The sequence below is a fragment of the Rutidosis leptorrhynchoides genome, chromosome 1 (genome assembly GCF_046630445.1).
Source record: "Rutidosis leptorrhynchoides isolate AG116_Rl617_1_P2 chromosome 1, CSIRO_AGI_Rlap_v1, whole genome shotgun sequence".
Classification (NCBI taxonomy): domain Eukaryota; kingdom Viridiplantae; phylum Streptophyta; class Magnoliopsida; order Asterales; family Asteraceae; genus Rutidosis; species Rutidosis leptorrhynchoides.
This window is the reverse complement of record NC_092333.1, coordinates 532013342-532032902: the sequence shown is the minus strand read 5'-3', so window position 1 is coordinate 532032902 and position 19561 is coordinate 532013342. Positions and strand designations below refer to the sequence as shown.

The following is a 19561-nucleotide window of genomic DNA, read 5'->3' as shown; positions in this document are numbered from 1 at the left end:
AATTTATTTAACGGGTAGGTACTGTAGTGACCCGAACTTTTCCATGTTTATATATATATTAAATGAAATTTTTATTTACATGATTAAGTGTTTCCAACATGTTAAGCAATCAAACTTGTTAAGACTTGATTAATTGAAATAGGTTTCGTATAGACAATTGACCACCCAAGTTGACCGGTGATTCACGAATGTTAAAACTTGTAAAAACTATACAATGACATATATATGGTTTTATATATAGTTAACATGATTTTATTATAAGTATGTATCTCATTAGGTATTTTAACAATGAGTTATATACATAAAAATGAGACTATTAATTTAAGAAACTCGAAAGCGATATATATATAACGATTATCGTTATAACAACGTCTTACTAGGTACATATGAATCATATTAAGATATTGATACACTTGGTTAATTATATTAAATGATAAGTAAATATATTATTAAGTGTATTAACAATGAAATACATATGTAAAAATAAGACTACTAACTTAATGATTTCGAAACAAGACATATATGTAACGATTATCGTTGTAACGGCATTTAACTGTATATATATCATACTAAGATATATTATATATCATAATATCATGATAATATAACAATTTAACATCTCATTTGTTATAATAAACAATGGGTTAACAACATTAAACAAGATCGTTAACCTAAAGGTTTCAAAACAACATTTACATGTAACGACTAACGATGACTTAACGACTCAGTTAAAATGTATATACATGTAGTGTTTTAATATGTATTCATACACTTTTGAAAGACTTCAAGACACTTATCAAAATACTTCTACTTAACAAAAATGCTTACAATTACATCCTCGTTCAGTTTCATCAACAATTCTACTCGTATGCACCCGTATTCGTACTCGTACAATACACAGCTTTTAGATGTATGTACTATTGGTATATATACTCCAATGATCAGCTCTTAGCAGCCCATGTGAGTCACCTAACACATGTGGGAACCATCATTTGGCAACTAGCATGAAATATCTCATAAAATTACAAAAATATGAGTAATCATTCATGACTTATTTACATGAAAACAAAATTACATATCCTTCATATCTAATCCATACACCAACGACCAAAAACACCTACAAACACTTTCATTCTATAATTTTCTTCATCTAATTGATCTCTCTCAAGTTCTATCTTCAAGTTCTAAGTGTTCTTCATAAATTCCAAAAGTTCTAGTTTCATAAAATCAAGAATACTTCCAAGATTGCAAGTTTACTTCCAAGTTTTCTAAATCCATTCCAAGTAATCATCCAAGATCAAGAAACCTTTGTTACTTACAGTAGGTTATCTTTCTAATACAAGGTAATAATCATATTCAAACTTTAATTCAATTTCTATAACTATAACAATCTTATTTCGAGTGGAAATCTTACTTGAAATTGTTTTCGTGTCATGATTCTGCTTCAAGAACTTTCAAGCCATCCAAGGATCCTTTGAAGCTAGATCTATTTTTCTCATTTCCAGTAGGTTTATCCAAGGAACTTGAGGTAGTAATGATGTTCATAACATCATTCAATTCATACATATAAAGCTATCTTATTCGAAGGTTTAAACTTGTAATCACTAGAACATAGTTTAGTTAATTCTAAACTTGTTCGCAAATAAAAGTTAATCCTTCTAACTTGACTTTTAAAATCAACTAAACACATGTTCTATATCTATATGATATGCTAACTTAATGATTTAAAACCTGGAAACACGAAAAACACCGTAAAACCGGATTTACGCCGTCGTAGTAACACCGCGGGCTGTTTTGGGTTAGTTAATTAAACACTATGATAAACTTTGATTTAAAAGTTTTTATTCTGGGAAAATGATTTTTATTATGAACATGAAACTATATCCAAAAATTATGGTTAAACTCAAAGTGGAAGTATGTTTTCTAAAATGGTCATCTAGACGTCGTTCTTTCGACTGAAATGACTACCTTTACAAAAACGACTTGTAACTTATTTTTCCGACTATAAACCTATACTTTTTCTGTTTAGATTCATAAAATAGAGTTCAATATGAAACCATAGCAATTTGATTCACTCAAAACGGATTTAAAATGAAGAAGTTATGGGTAAAACAAGATTGGATAATTTTTCTCATTTTAGCTACTTGAAAATTGGTAACAAATCTATTCCAACCATAGCTTAATCAACTTGTATTGTATATTATGTAATCTTGAGATACCATAGACACGTATACAATGTTTCGACCTATCATGTCGACACATCTATATATATTTCGGAACAACCATAGACACTCTATATGTGAATGTTGGAGTTAGCTATACAGGGTTGAGGTTGATTCCAAAATATATATAGTTTGAGTTGTGATCAATACTGAGATACGTATACACTGGGTCGTGGATTGATTCAAGATAATATTTATCGATTTATTTCTGTACATCTAACTGTGGACAACTAGTTGTAGGTTACTAACGAGGACAGCTGACTTAATAAACTTAAAACATCAAAATATATTAAAAGTGTTGTAAATATATTTTGAACATACTTTGATATATATGTATATATTGTTATAGGTTCGTGAATCAACCAGTGGCCAAGTCTTACTTCCCGACGAAGTAAAAATCTGTGAAAGTGAGTTAGAGTCCCACTTTTAAAATCTAATATTTTTGGGATGAGAATACATGCAGGTTTTATAAATGATTTACAAAATAGACACAAGTACGTGAAACTACATTCTATGGTTGAATTATCGAAATCGAATATGCCCCTTTTTATTAAGTCTGGTAATCTAAGAATTAGGGAACAGACACCCTAATTGACGCGAATCCTAAAGATAGATCTATTGGGCCTAACAAACCCCATCCAAAGTACCGGATGCTTTAGTACTTCGAAATTTATATCATATCCGAAGGGTGTCCCGGAATGATGGGGATATTCTTATATATGCATCTTGTTAATGTCGGTTACCAGGTGTTCACCATATGAATGATTTTTATCTCTATGTATGGGATGTGTATTGAAATATGAAATCTTGTGGTCTATTGTTACGATTTGATATATATAGGTTAAACCTATAACTCACCAACATTTTTGTTGACGTTTAAAGCATGTTTATTCTCAGGTGAATACTAAGAGCTTCCGCTGTTGCATACTAAAATAAGGACAAGATTTGGAGTCCATGTTTGTATGATATTGTGTAAAAACTGCATTCAAGAAACTGATTTCGATGTAACATATTTGTATTGTAAACCATTATGTAATGGTCGTGTGTAAACATGATATTTTAGATTATCATTTAATCTACGTAAAGCTTTTTAAACCTTTATTTATGAAATAAAGGTTATGGTTTGTTTTAAAAATGAATGCAGTCTTTGAAAAACGTCTCATATAGAGGTCAAAACCTCGCAACGAAATAAATTAATATGGAACGTTTTTAATCAATAAGAACGGGACATTTCATAACGAACGTGAGAAACGCCCAAAGATCATCAACAAATTTGCTCTAATTGACCTATCTTGTAACAGTTTTGACGGAGAGATCCCACATTCACTCACAGATCTTCAAGGACTTGGATCACTTAATCTTCCCAACAATCGTCTAACGGGTTTTGTGTTACCATCATTGGGGAACCTAAAGAATCTTGAATCTTTGGATCTCTCAAATAACAAGTTTTCGGGAGAAATTCCTTCAGAATTGGTACAACTTACCTTCCTTGCAGAGTTCAACGTGTCCTTCAACAATCTTGAAGGCCGCCTACCAACTGGGAAACAGTTCAACACATTTGAGAACGATTCTTACATGGGTAATCCTCTACTGTGTGGAAAACCGTTATCAAATGACTGTCAGCGTTCAACGACATCAACACTTCCACAAACAAGCAATGAGTACGAGTCTCTCCTTCCAAGTGACATAATCGATTGGGTTGTCATATTGTCCGGCTTTGGAAGTGGGTTGGCAATTGGAATTGTTTTGGGCAAGTTTGTATATGGAAGAATTCACAACAGGTTCCAATTTGGGATAAGGAAGGATACATAGGTAAGGCCTGCCAGTTATTGGTGAAGAAAGTAACTCTTTTTATAATAGTATAGGTTTTAAATAATGTAGTTCAAGTACAGTGTGTGGTATGAGTGTTTGCTGATAGTAACTCTTTTTACATGAACTACAATATGTTGTTTGCTATTTGTTGTTTGCTGGTGTTTTCTATTACGTACTAGAGTATGTTAGTATGAGTGTTTTATTTACAAAACTCAGTTAACCCAGACTAAAACACGTAGGATACGAGTGGTATACCTATTGTGTTAAGTATAACAAGTTTAATAAGGATTGATATACAAAAATAGCAAAATGATTATTGGAGAACAGAACATGATTAGTAGTAGATAACAAAGAACATGATATACAAATCATTTCAATTTTTTTTATTTTTTTTTAATAGTATTATACACTGATATCTCTTGGGCAATATCAATTATGTTGATGACTTACAACCTTGTATATTGGTTCAATCATATATGTTAATTTGCATTTCAACAATTTCAAATGCCTCTACAACATAAGTTTAAGCTGAATATGGTCTCAACTCCTAACCGCATCTGCTAAAAGATGCGAATAACTGCATATTTTATAGTTAACACAAAGGGAAAAACTTTATTCATATAAAGTACAATGAAGATTAACAAAGTATATATTCTAAACACAATGTTTGGTCTCAAATTGTTGTTTATTTTTCCGCTTATAAAAATGAGCAACATGTGGAGGCCCTCAATAGATTTAGAATAGAAATTGCATCTCAGATGTATATCCCAAAGCATCTAAATGACCGGCCATGGCCTTGTTCATTGGTGGTGGAACACATTTAAGAACCTGCATCTTCGACAGTATTATTAATTGTTATATACTGTATATTTTCATAAAGTTAATGAAGTGTTTAAACCATGCCTTAATATCGAAGGCAGGTGCAAGGCAATGGGTCTCGATCATTTCTTTTGATACGAAACCAACACCACCTGTCTATTACTCAGGTGGCTGCAAAAAGTAAATAAAGAACATGTATAAAACAACTGTGTAAACGTAAGATTTCTGCCCAAATGACCAATTTTTATATCAGTACCTGATTCAATACATAGAACACTTTGTTAGAAACGATCAGGGTAGTTATTTGCATGCCCATCAATTTCTCCCTGAATTTTTCTGAATGAATAAATTACATTAAATTAACATTCAAGCATTACCGCATCTTCAATAGTCAGATTCAGAAAACTCGGTCAAAAACTCAGCAAATCAGTCAAAGTCTATTAAAATTTATACTTGAACATATATATTTATATAAAAAACTAAAAAGTCAACGTAAGTCAACAACTGAGTTCACGATTAGTCAAGAACCAAATTACGTACTTCGCGATTGATATCCTCTATATAGTACACAAGGACACGGGTAATGATTTTTAAAAACACAAATGTGAAGTTACAATAAGTAAGGTCACATAATATAATCTTTGTAATGATGTTATCTGTATAAATGTTTTACTGAGTTATACTATATGGTGCTAGAGATGGTGATCTAACCCTTATAGAGCGTTTTGGTGACTGAATCTATCTTGAAGAAAACATAAGTGCATTGAATATATAAGGCACAACCTATAAGTTACAAATATTAATAACAAGAGGAACAATTTTGTTTCTTTTAAATCTTCTACATGCAGTTCTAGGATCACGTATGACGTAACCACTTTAACTATACAATGTTAAACAAATCAGATCTAATAAATTAACTTGTAATGAATCCATATATTACATTATTAATATTCACTAATCAATAGGGCCTACACAAATTCAAGGTGAATCTATACAATTCATACTTTGTACATAACAATTACATTGCGTAAATCCAAATAGAAACCTAAAATGCACATCAATCAATTATCAAACGTAGAACACAAATCAAACAAACTGATTAGACCTAAAGAAAGTTCAATTTAACAAAAAGATAGAAGCTAAACCCCGATATCTAAGTTGGGGACATAAAATAAGATTAAAATGCGAAAGATTAAAACCCCTAATCATTTAAACAGTCGATGAACTACTTACACAAGTTAATTGATTTACAAATTAATGGCGAATCACATGTAAAGTAAGCTTGATTGGGTTCATATGATGATGATTTACCTATAATCATGAATTTGAGTGACGCACCGGTTGCATTTTGGGGCAAGGACGACAAAATAGAGAAACGAAGGTTTTTGTGCAGTGAGCGTCCCTTGTTGTTTTTGTAATGTCTGTGAGAGTAAAATAAATAAAATAAAATTAAAAATACCATAAATAATTAATAATTAATAAAATTAATAAAATGGGATGCGTTGTTATGTTTGTTTTAGGCCACCACGGGTATTTCTGAAAGGGATTATCACCAAAAAAACCCATTTTTTTAAACTTGTCTGTGTGAGAGCCCTTAAAAAAAATTCGACAATTTGCCCTCGCATTCTTGCTCCCTTGCGCCTTGCGACCTTAGTCACACTTGAGAGCAAGGAACAAGGTGCCTCTTGCTCCCAGGTGGAAGCAAGGACGCAAGGTGCATCTTGCTCCCAGGTGGAAGCAAGGACGCAAGGTGCCTCTTGCTCCCTTGCTCCCTTGCTCCCAGGTGAAAGCAAGGACGCAAGGTGCCTCTTGCTTCCTTGCTTTCACCTGGGAGCAAGGACGCAAGGTGCATCTTGCTCCCTTGCTTCCACCTGGGAGCAAGGGATCAAGAGGCACCTTGCTCCCAGGTGGAAGCAAGGGAGCAAGAGGCATCTTGCGTCCTTGCTTCCACCTGAGAGCAAGGGAGCAAGAGGCACCTTGCTCCTTGCTCTCAAGTGTGACTAAGGTCGCAAGGACGCAAGGGAGCAAGAGGTTTCTTGCTCCTTGCGAGGGCAAATTGTCGAACTTTTTTTTTATGGGTTCTCACGCAAACAAGTTCAAAAAAATGGGCTTTTGGGTGATAATCCCTTTCTGAAAACATAAATGATGCTTTGAGTGGGCTTGACAAAGCTTTACGTGTTGTACTTGGATCTTAAAGAACAATATTTGTGGCCGAACATTAAAAGGGACGTTGCTACTTATGTGGGAAAGTGTTTAACTTGCTCCAAGGTCAAAGCCGAACATCAAAGACCATCCGGATTACTTCAACAACCCGAAATCCCACAATGAAAGTGGAAAAGAATAACGATGGACTTTATCACCAAACTACCAAAAACGGTGGGCGGTTATGATACCATTTGGGTTATTGTAGACCGTCTCACCAAATCCGCCCACTTCCTAGCTATGAAGGAAACCGACAAAATGGAAAAACTTGCACAACTTTACATTAAGGAGATCGTATCCTGCCATGGTGTACCCTTATCGATTATTTCTGACCGAGATGGCCGTTTTGTTTCTAGATTTTGGCGTACCTTACAAGAAGCGTTGGGAACACGATTAGACATGAGCACCCTATCATCCGCAAATCGACGGACAAAGCGAACGCACAATTCAAACCTTTGAAGATATGTTACGAGCTTGCGTTATCGATTTTGGAAAAGCTTGGGAAAAGCACTTGCCTCTCGCCGAATTCTCTTACAACAATAGTTATATCAACGCCGCACCTTTCGTAGCTTTATATGGTCTCAAATGTCGTTCACCTCTTTGTTGGGCTGAAGTAGGCGACAAACAAATCACCGGACCCGAACTCATTCATGAAACAACCGAGAAGATCATTCAAATCCGAGATAGGCTCAGGACGGCCCGTAGTCGTCAAAAGAGCTATACCGACATTAGACGTAAGGATCTCGAGTTCCAAGTGGGTGATCGGGTAATGTTAAAAGTCGCACCTTGGAAAGGTGTAATCCGTTTCGGGAAACGTGGAAAACTAAACCCGCGATATATTGGTCCTTTTGAAATCTTGGAGCGTATTGGAACCGTTGCTTATCGTTTAGATCTTCCGCCTCAATTGAGCTCCGTTCATCCTACTTTCCATGTATTAAATTTGAAGAAGTGTTTTGCTGAAGCCGAACTCGTCATCCCTCTCGAGGAGCTTACTATTGATGACAAACTTCATTTTGTGGAAGAACCGGTTGAAATTGTGGACCACTCCGTCAAAACGCTAAAACAAAGCAAAATCCCGATTGTCAAAGTTCGTTGGAATGCCAAAAGGGGACCCGATTTTACTTGGGAAAGACAAGATCAAATGCAAAGAAAGTATCCTCACTTATTCGCAGAGTTGGCAACGCAAGATCCCGAGGAAGAAACAACAATCACTACATCTACTTAAATTTCGGGACGAAATTTCTTTTAAGGAGTAGGTAATGTAATGACCCGCCTTTTTCCGTTTACTTAATTTAAAGTTCGTTATTTAATTATAACATCACCCGTTAAGACGCGTTTTTAAAATATTTCGTTTAGGTAATTCACGCACTCGCTTTTAAACTTGAGGGACTAAACTTGCCAATAGACCAAAGAGATGACTAGGTCAACTAGTCAAACTCCTTCCTCCTCCATTCATTTCATCCACCACTTTTCACTACTTCCACCTTTATGCTCTCAAACCTCAAACACAAATTCATCATCCAAATCCGATCTAGCAAGCGTTCTTCAAAACAAATTACATATTCGGAATCCTTGCATCTTCATCTTCGAATCCATACCAACTTCATCTCGTTTGGGTAACTTTCTAAAAACACTAAATTTCTTGTTCTTGATCTTTAAAACTTAAAAGTGTGTTAATTAGTGTCTATGGCTCAAGTCTAACATGATTATGTGAATTATTTGCTTGTTCTTGTCATTTTGATGTAACTAGCTTGAATATGAAAAATGGGTTAGTTTAATCCTTGATTTTGGTTAATGAAATGTTGTTAGATGTTAAAGTTCATGTGTTAATTGTGTTACTAACTTCATATGCTTCGATTTGGTATGTTGATGACATGAAAACCTTACATTAACATGATTATTGATTTTGTGATTCTTGGTTAGGGTTTGATAGATTTAATATGAACTTTTGATGCATTGAATGCTTTGCAATGTTGTTTGTAAGTGTTTAGTAGTATTGTATGCATAATTACCTACGAAATGGCGTATTATATGTGTGTATTAAGTTCCCGAATCATCACTTGCATTTATGAGCTTGAAACATTGAATGGTGAGCGTTAAATGATCATTCTTCGGAAATTCGGTTATTGTAAATGATGTTTTTGTTTGATTAAATGTGTTTAGTTGTATTCCTCGTTAAATTAATTTTCCAACGATATAAGATACGTGTTCTAAATGTTTACGGTTCATGATTTATGGTTATTTGAAGTTTGGTTCGTGCATATCACAATTTGCAGCCACCAGCATCTGAAAAAGGGCACTTCGCGATCGCGAAGTTTGGGCTCGCGGTCACCAGATGCTGAAAAAGGCCACTTCGCGGTCGCGAGGTTTGGGCACGCGGTCACGAGATTCTCCCTGACCAAAGTCAATTTTTGATTTTTGCAATTTCGTTCCCGCTTACTCGCAACTCCGTTTAACATGAAATTTTGCCAACATGCTTATATATGACTACGTTTTTATGTGTAATGGTCGAAAACCCGACCCGACCCAGTTGACTTTGACTTTGACTTTGACCAAGTTTTACTTTTAGTCAAACTTAACCAAACTCTTATGCAATCGTTCTAACTTGCGTTTATACTTATATCTTGCATGAAACTTGACAATTTGACTCACATGCTATATTAATCAAGTCGTAACGAGCCATATGACTAATTGAACACTTTGACATACTTTATACTTTACCGATATTGATACAACCTATTGTTTAGGTCAAGACTAGCATTCGTTCTTACACACGTTAACTTTGTGAAGTATATTTATTCCCGTGCACTCAAGGTGAGATCATAGTCCCACTTTTACTCTTTTATACTTATATTTGGGATGAGAAAACATAAACGTTTCGTTTTACAAAGTGAACACACGTACGAAAACAACCATTCTACGTACGAGTTAGAACAAAAATGCCTCAATTCAATTATCATTAGTTACACTTGCAGGGTGTAAGCGAGAACTTATGTTGTATGGCCATATGGGTTTGACAAACCCTCATTCGGACGGTTTGCTACCGTTATGTGGATGAAATATATTTTCGAGTATAAGTGTAGGTTCTAACACGTTATTTATGGGGTTCGTGGAAAGTTAAGCTTTGATAATTGGGTGCTCGTGATAACAATTTTTAGAATGGTTTACTATTATTTCAACGTGATAAATCTTGTGGTTCAACTTACTTGCTCACTTACTTACTTACTAAACCTATGATTTCACCAACGTTTTCGTTGACAGATTTTTATGTTTTTCTCAGGTCCTTGAACGTTAAGTGTTACATGCTTCTGCACGCTATTTTTGATACTTGCTTGGATGTCGAGTATACATGCATATTTGGAGCGTCTTTTGACATTATCTTAAATTGTGTCGCATAGGTTTCATTTGTACTCTAAAACGTTGTAATGTATTTGGTCATGAACTACCTTGTAAACTTTGAAACATCTTCACTTTTGAAATGAATGCGACATACTTTTGGTCAAACGTTGTTTTAAAGACTTATGACCACGTAACGGGACCTAAGTAGTCGGTGCCGTCAATGACGATTTTGTCGGGTCGCTACAAGAGTAATATCGTCAATTGCTATGTGATTTAGTGAGCTTACTTATTGTGAATAACGCTGTTGAAGGTAACGCCTCTGTCCATTAACCTATGGTTGTGGACACATAATAATGATTTGGGGCCAGAAAGAGCTTTGGGGTTACCGTTTAGTCTCGATATTACAATTCGACATATATTTTTAAAGATTGATATGATGAATGTCAGTCTATTTTATTGAAATCTTGTGGTCTTAACAATTCAGGAAATAATTATAAACCCATGATAACACTCAACCTTTGTGTTGACTTTTTAAAACATGTTTTGTCTCAGGTAATTAAGATGACGATAATGTGGATTGCTAGCTTTACATGGAGTCTGCATATTATCATCATAAAACATTCATTTTAGTTTCATTTAATACATTGTTATTTCAATGTAAAGACAATATTTACTTCCGCTACCAATAAAGAAGTTTATTTTATAAATGTACAATACTTGTTTTGATATAATTGGTCACAAATACCCCCGGCCCTATTTGGGGGTGTGACAGACTGGTATCAGAGCAAGTTGAGTACAGAGAACCAGAATTGCATTTTATGTATGCCTTATACAAATAGGTACCTTAGCAATGCAGGACCATACCTCTCCTTGACCTTAATGCTTTTAATTGCCACATTTAGGTGTTATCTACTTATACTTACACCCTTTATTTCTTTCTTAGAATGTCGAACCAACCAGGAAATTCAGTTCGCTCTCCTAAGTACTCTCCAGCTACTCCACCACACTCTAATGACTCCGCGGACTGCTGATTCACCGAATTATAAGCCAATGAGTACTCCTGAGTAGGAAGCTTACGAAAGTCTCCCAAACTACGACAGTAACTTCAAAGACTATGAGCCTGAAGAAGAGCTCACTCCTAAGGAGACATCTTTAAAGCAACCAGAAACTGCTACTGCTGATGAAGCAGGTCCATCAAAAAGGGCTAGCTCACCATTCTGTAATAACATGGAGCATGTGCTGAACAAATGTGATCTCATGAACCTTCAGCACAGTAATGAAAAGTGCAATAAAGCCTTACGTCGCCATGTTGCACGAATTGAAGTGCGTTTAAACAATTTGGAGAAAGAGAACAAGGTCTTGAAAGAGATCATAATAGACTCCTTCGCCACTCAAACTGAGAAACTAGAGAAGCTTGTTCAAAACAACATAAAGGGGTTGAGAGAAGAGATCTTGAAGGTAAAGGCTGACGAGGAACGTGGTACACGATGGGGTAAACAGTCCATGGCTTACTTGAAAAAAGACATGGAGGCTAAAATGAAAGTGGAGGGAACCCGTGTCAATAGTCAGTTTGCTATGATGGACTACCATCACAACGTGCTCGGAGGCAGAGTTGATAACTTCTATAACAACCTTGAGTACCTTAATGATAAGCAGAAGGAAAAGAAAGAAAAAGTGGAGAAAATTCATGAAAGACGCTCAAAACATTCTCAACATAGTTTTCTGGAACTAGCATCCTTGTGTCCATTTATGGTCACCCCCTTGTACAAGATGATAGAAACGTATGTTGAGGGTCTACCTTCTGATATCCAGGGGAATGATATATCTGCTGGTAAGGAAACTATTGAGGCTGCTATGCTGTTAGCCCAAGATTTAGTTATGGCTGCTAGAAGAAAGAAGACAGTTAGTAAACCATCTGAGGTAAAGACAGGGGATAACAAAAGAAAGTTTGACAATCAGAGTATTAAATGAAACTAAAATGAATGTTTACTAACTGTCTTCTTTTGTTATCCCCTGTCTTTACCTCAGATGGTTTACTAACTGCCTTCTTTCTTCTAGCAGTCATAACTAAATCTTGGGCTAACAGCATAGCAGCCTCAATAGTTTCCTTACCAGCAGATATATCATTCCCCTGGATATCAGAAGGTAGACCCTCAACATACTTTTCTATCATCTTGTACAAGGGGGTGACTATAAATGGACATAAGGATGCTAGTTCCAGAAAACGATGTTAAGAATGTTTTGAGCGTCTTTCATGAATTTTCTCCACTTTTTCTTTCTTTTCCTTCTGCTTATCATTAAGGTACTCAAGGTTGTTATAGAAGTTATCAACCCTGCCTCCGAGCACGTTGAGATGGTAGTCCATCATAGCAAACTGACTATTGACACGGGTTCTCTCCACTTTCATTTTAGCCTCCATGTCTTTTTCCAAGTAAGTCATGGACTGTTTACCCCATCGTGTACCACGTTCCTTGTCAGCCTTTATATTCAAGATCTCTTCTCTCAACCCATTCATGTTGTTTTGAACAAGCTTATCTAGTTTTCCAGTTTGAGTGGTGAATGAGTCTATTATGATCTCTTTCAAGACCTTGTTCTCTTTCTCCAAACTGTTTAAACGCACTTCAATCCGTGCAACATGGCGACGTAAGGCTTTCTTGCACTTTTCATACTGCGCTGAAGGTTCATGAGATCACATTTGTTCAGTACATGCTCCATGTTATTACAGAATGGTGAGCTAGCCCTTTTTGATGGACCGGCTTCATGAGCAGTAGCAGTTTCTGGTTGCTTTCTTTTTAGAGATGCCTCCTTAGGAGTGGGTTCTTCTTCAGGCTCATAGTCTGAGAAGTCACTGTCGTAGTTTGGGAGACTTTCGTAAGCTTCCCACTCAGGAGTACTCATTGGCTTATACTTCGGTGAATCAGCAGAGCTCGCGGAGTCATTAGAGTGTGGTGGAGTAGCTGGAGAGTACTTACGAGAGCGAACTGAATTTCCTGATTGGTTCGATATTCTAAGAAAGAAATAAAGGGTGTAAGTATAAGCAGATAACACTTAAATGTGGCAATTAAAAGCACTAAGGTCAAGGAGAGGTATAGTCCTACATTGATAAGGTACCTATCTGTATAAGGCACACATAAAATGCAATCCTGATTCTCTATACTCAACTTGCTCTGATACCAGTCTGTCACACCCCCAAATAGGGCCGGGGGTATTTGTGACCAATTATATCAAAACAAGTAGTGTACATAAACGAGAACGACTCTATATGAAACGTTTTATAAAATAAACTTCTTTATTGGCAGCGGAAGTAAATATTGTTTTTACATTGAAATAGCAATGTATTAAATGAAACTAAAATGAATGTTTTATGATAATATGCAGACTCCATGTAAAGCTAGCAATCCACATTATTAGCATCTTAATTACCTAAGACAAAACATGTTTTAAAAAGTCAACACAAAGGTTGAGTGATATCATAGGTTTATAATTATTCCTGAATTGTTAAGACCACAAGATTTCAATAAAATAGACTGACATTCATCATATCAATCTTTAAAAATATATGCCGAATTGTAATATCGAGACTAAACGGTAACCCCAAGGCTCTTTCTGGCCCCAAATCATTATTATGTGTCCACAACCATAGGTTAATGGACAGAGGCGTTACCTTCAACAGAGCTATTCACAATAAGTAAGCTCACTAAATCACATAGCAATTGACGATATTACTCTAAGGGGAATTTAAAATGACTTAAGCATATAGCATTGCATTTTAAGGTTTTGCACTTGTGTCTAACATGTAAAACATTTAAAAGATAGCATGTGTCTCACCCCAATTTATAACAACAGTAAAAGAAAATGGGTCTATGAAATCACCTTAATAGTAAGTAAAGTATCCTCGAAAGAAATGAATGAACGGAAGTAGTAGACCGAAAATCTCAACCAAGAGATATAACGAAAGAACGGATATAAGTATACTTATAAGTATAGCAACCTATATTCGTAGTGATGGTTTACTAAAAGATTTCTAGTTTTGAAAAGTTACTATTTTTGGAAAGTTTCCATTTATAGTAAGTTTCCAAATTTAGGAAGTTCGGGTTATAATCTTTCATGTACACCTTTACCCAAACCTCGTTGCTATCAAGTAAGTTACTCTGATGATCTGTTGTTACCGGGTGCCCAAGACTCTTGACCAGAATCTAAGTCTTGGCATTCGAGATCCACAAGCGAGTCCCATAATGGCAACAAGGACCACCCTAGGCCGTAAGTAGCGGTGAGGTTCGTATAAAGTGCACGTTATCTTTCGATTATAACTTTCACTTTAAGTTTAAATCATATTCTATGTTATTATTATATTATAAGTTTTATTATATTTATTTATTAATGACGTATTATTTATTTTTATATCGTACTTATAATAAAAGTATTAATGGTTACTTTATAATTAATTATTAATCATGTATTACTTTCGTTATTATTATGAACTATAATTAACTTTTAATTATTACAATAACTAAAGTATTTTGAAAATTATAATAATATTAACTTTGTATATGTATTATATATGTTTATATTAACCAATAATTATACTAATACATGTTAATTTAATAATTAATTCACTAAATATTCTATTCACTATATTTATAAACTTAGTTAATTGTACAAATCGATAGGATAATTTACAAAAATAATTTTATCAAGTTTTTGTATTTATTTCTCACTTTTCTTTATATATATATTCTCGATTTATTATAATCAAGGTTAATTAGATAATAATTATTAAATCGACCTAATTAAATAATTTTATATTTTTTGTAGGTTCTATATTCTGTAAATATGTTATAAAAATTTTAAATTCGAATTTTATATAGATATATTATTATTAATTTAATATTTTCTTATCATTTATCCATTCTAGTCGACTTATAATTAAATAAATAGGATAAATAAATTTAAAATTAATTTTTATAATTTTTACAGCATCTATACATCCTAATAGTCATATAAAAATTTTATAAAACCAAATTAAATTTGTGGTTGCATTTATTTTGTATTTTCCTTATTGTTCTTGCTCGGTTTACAAATCAACACAAACAAATTTCTATTAAATACTAGATCGACCCATATATTTATTTTAATAATTTTCGCAGCTTTATACAAGTATAATAATCTCAGGAAAAAAATTTATGATTATTTTTATTCTGTTTAATATTTATTACGAATTTCACATAGTTTTTGTGTTTAATTAATAAGTAATTCGAAATTAAATAAAATCCCACATCGCCCACGAACATGAGTGATCATGGGATTATAAGGTAATACTCACGCTTAAATGACACAACGCGTTTTGGGACCACAGGCAGAGCGGATGTGCGATTACGTTGTAGTTAAGCGTGCTCGGGCGAAAGCACTACCAGAATGGGCGACCTCCTGGGAAAGTGCTTCTCGTGTGTGGTCGCCAAGAAAAAGTGGTGCGTCTGCGGGCAAAGCGGACAATATTGTGGTCATGTTAAGGTTGGGTGTTACACATGGACTAAGTCGTATATACTCTTTTCGTTCATTTTTTCTAACATTCCGTAATGCTACGTTAAATATGAATATGTAACTCGAAAGGTCCCGCCGCATCGCGCGGGCCGATCCGGATCTTGTTAAGAATATGATACTTATTAATGTTGTAAACAAATAAACAATAAACTATATCAACTTGGTTGAGTGGGGTTGACTCATAAAATTTCCAGAATTGTAAAGTTGTTTTGCTACCTCTCTAATATTATATACTTATAGTACAAACTAAGATCATTTTGACAACTAATATAAGCTTAATGGATAAAAAGAATTAACGTTGAGAGTTAATGGTTTAAGGTTTAGGAATGCTATTTAGGGTTTACGGTTTATGGTTTACAGTTTAGGATTTATGCTTTAGGGTTTAGGGTTTATAGTTTAGGGTTTACAGTTTAGGGTTAAGGGTTTAGAGTTTAGGCTTTAGAGTTTAGAGTTTAGTTTTTAGAATTTATGGTATAGAGTTTTATGGTTTATAGTTTAGTGTTTAGTGTTTAGGGTTTAAATATAGGGTTAGTGTATAGAGTTTAGGTTTTAGATTTTAGGGTTTAGATTAGAATTTATGGTTTAGGGTTTGGGGTTAAGGGTTTAGGGTTTAGATATAAGTTAGAGTTTAGAGTTTAGTGTATAGGCCTTAGGGTTTAGTGTTTAGAGTTTATGGTTTAGACTTCAAGGTTTAAGGTTTAGATTTTAAATTTATGATTTAGGGTTTAGGGTTTAGGGTATAAGGCTTAAGGTTTAGTTTTTTTTACAATTTATGGTCTAGAGTATACATATAGGTTTTAGGGTTTAGTGTATAGTATTTAGGGTTTAGGGTTTATGGTTTAGTGTATAGTATAGGGTTTAAGCTTAATTAGCCACAATATAGGGAAATATTTTGTGAATAAAGGAAACGAAGTGGCAATGTCAAGTTATTACAATTCTATGTCATTTTTAGTACGCTTACTGTTATAATACTAAACTTTGAAGTTTGATAGATTTGTATGCTAGCATCTTAAGGATTGACCAACCTAGGTTGTGATTTTCTAATGAAATCAGTTTTATTTCCTTGAATCCATTAAATCATTGTGAGTATATGATTAGGGTTATGATATCAAATAAACTCCAATATATACTATGAAATTATTATTTTTTGTTTATAAGTAATAGTGATATTATCATTATATTGTGAATTGTGATTAGTATTTTATTACTTTTTGTTTTTTCACAGATTGATGTATATGTTCAAAGGAAAATCATCAATCATAAGCCTTTAAGACATACTAATATTGTTCAGTTTAAAGAGGTTTGATTGTTTTCGTCATTACTATGATATATGTTTAAGATGGTTCAATTAAGGAAAATTAATTTGATGTTTTTCGAGTTAGTTTTTTGCCCTTATTGTTTTTCAGGATAATGGCAACTAAGAAAAGACGGAATGATGACTTCAGATACCAGTTGTTCTTATGTTAATAGTGGTATCCATTTTGTGTCATCTCTTGAATCATTAGTTGTGTCAACGGACCTCTCTTAGAAAATTTATGTCATTGTTCGATGGATTGTGTGCCTCATGTTGATTTTGAAGTATCCGGTATCTTTGCTTTAACTACTTCATCATTGTAAAGAATTTCTAATAATGCAGGTATGACTATATTTCTTTATTAATTGTATTCCATGTTGCTATTTAATTTTATTTTTAAAGGTTCCTCATCTTATTAGTCATGTTATGTGCATTGATATTTGCAGCTTAAGCTGTTTCATACATTGACTACTCGCAGGGTTATGCCAGCGTTGAACGCTAACAAACCCGATTGAACGCCATCGCACCAGCAACACCCCTTCCAATCAACCAATTACCCTAAAAGCCGTGTCTGAAAGAACGAATGAGAACATACGGAGTATAAGAAGAATCAATTATGAGCTTTCACCTGATTCATTCAGATTAATCTTTCTTCAGCGCTGTTTTCACTATTTTTTGATTGAAAACATAATCAGGTTAGTTTTAAAATTTTCTTTTTTCATTGTGGAAACGGTATAACAAAGGATAATATCGGTTAGGGTTTGAGTTATATTTGGGGATAATGCGTGTAAAATCGATTTTAAATTTGTCTCGATCAAGTTGTTTGTTGAAATTTCGCTCTTTGCTGAAGTTCAATGATGACAAAAGTGGCATTAAATTTGCTGATTTGCTTTTATATAATGATGTTGATAAAAAGAATTTGGTTACCGGTAGAAAATGTTGTTTAAAGATGGTAATTGTGTCATCACTTTTTTGTCACAAACTTCTTTGAATCGCCAACCAGAGGTTGCAGTTTCTAAAGAATCTGAAATGGTTGTTGTATCAATGCTGGACAATTGGTCAGTGCCTGCAACTTCTAATTGCAAGGTAAATTTCGTATTTTCTTTTATAGGTATACTTTAAATACTTAAGTTTTGTCATTTAATTTTGATATGATAATAATATTGCTTCTTTATCTATAGACTAAATTGTAATATTGGTTCTCTATAACATACAAATTGTGTTGTTATATGTAGCTTGATATACTATACTGAAAGTACCTTCAGCCTGCACACCAATTTTGGTCTTAATATTGCACTCCGTTATTGTCAAAATTGGATCTTGCACTACTTCATTGAAAAATTTAAATCTTACATCCCTATTTAGGATATTGAAATCAGTAGAATAGACGAGTTTAGAACTTTATGTATTTTCTTGAAAACGAGTGATGTTAAAAACGCTCTTGTGTTTTTACAATTTCTTAGGTTTCAACAATATAAACTGCCCAAAAAGTTTTGAACTTTATGTTATTTACTGGACTCCTTATAAACAAGTGATTTAAAAGAATTTCTTGTGTTTGACATACAGGGAAATATGCATGCTAATGTGTTGAGGCCGAAGATGGTGGGGGTTCTCGAGTTCCTTTACAAGAATTGATCTTTAGCATTAGTATCGATTCGTGTAATAATTGTTGATGAGGATTTAGTAAGGTTCTAACTGCGAGTTACGATTTCCCCAAAACTTGAATGGCTAATAATTTATATCATATTTGTTGCAAGAAGAATGTTTAACTGAATTATTGGGCTCTGAATCTAGGATTGCAGGGGGTCTCGAGGTCCTTCACAAGTGGTTTTTATAATTAACTATTGCTCGTGTTATAGGTTCATCTACTTTTTTTCAGGCTTGATGATTTACATGATCACATAAGTGTACATGTCACAATTTGAATAGTTGACTGAGTATTTGCATTTGTCAGATGAGGTGTATCCCGAGAAGTATCAAACGAGTCAACTGTCTTACCTTCCTCTATGACCATGGTATCAGTTTTCTACAACATTATCTAACATAGACTACTAAGTGTGATGATTTTTCTTTTAAATTAGTGGTAGCTAAGGTTCATTCCGTGTATTGATCTGTTTTACATATTTTCATCTTGTGTAGGTGTCAAAATGGGCGGCTCACGTGAACTTGGTAACATGTTGAGGCAATTCATTCCCGCCTTATCGGAAACACTTCGTCCTAAAAGGTCATTTTTCTATTACAATTTTACCAATAAAAATAATAGTTATGTCAATAATTTGTTTGTATCTTCTCGTGATGCTTCTTTATTTGCTGGGGTATATTTTAATTTTAG

At 34.0% G+C, this 19561-nt stretch overlaps 2 long non-coding RNA genes across 2 annotated transcripts; one reads left to right on the top strand and one right to left on the bottom strand.

The window, feature by feature from the left end:
- Nucleotides 1-4477: 4477 nt before the first annotated feature.
- Nucleotides 4478-6277, bottom strand: LOC139877518 (uncharacterized). The gene is made up of 3 exons (XR_011768639.1): nt 6165-6277; nt 5110-5189; nt 4478-5024 (listed from the first exon to the last, which is right to left on the bottom strand). It is a non-coding gene; the product is annotated as an uncharacterized lncRNA (long non-coding RNA).
- An 11704-nt stretch (nt 6278-17981) lies between these two features.
- LOC139877511 (uncharacterized) lies at nt 17982-19244 on the top strand. The gene is made up of 2 exons (XR_011768636.1): nt 17982-19088; nt 19184-19244. It is a non-coding gene; the product is annotated as an uncharacterized lncRNA (long non-coding RNA).
- The last annotated feature ends 317 nt before the right edge of the window (nt 19245-19561 follow it).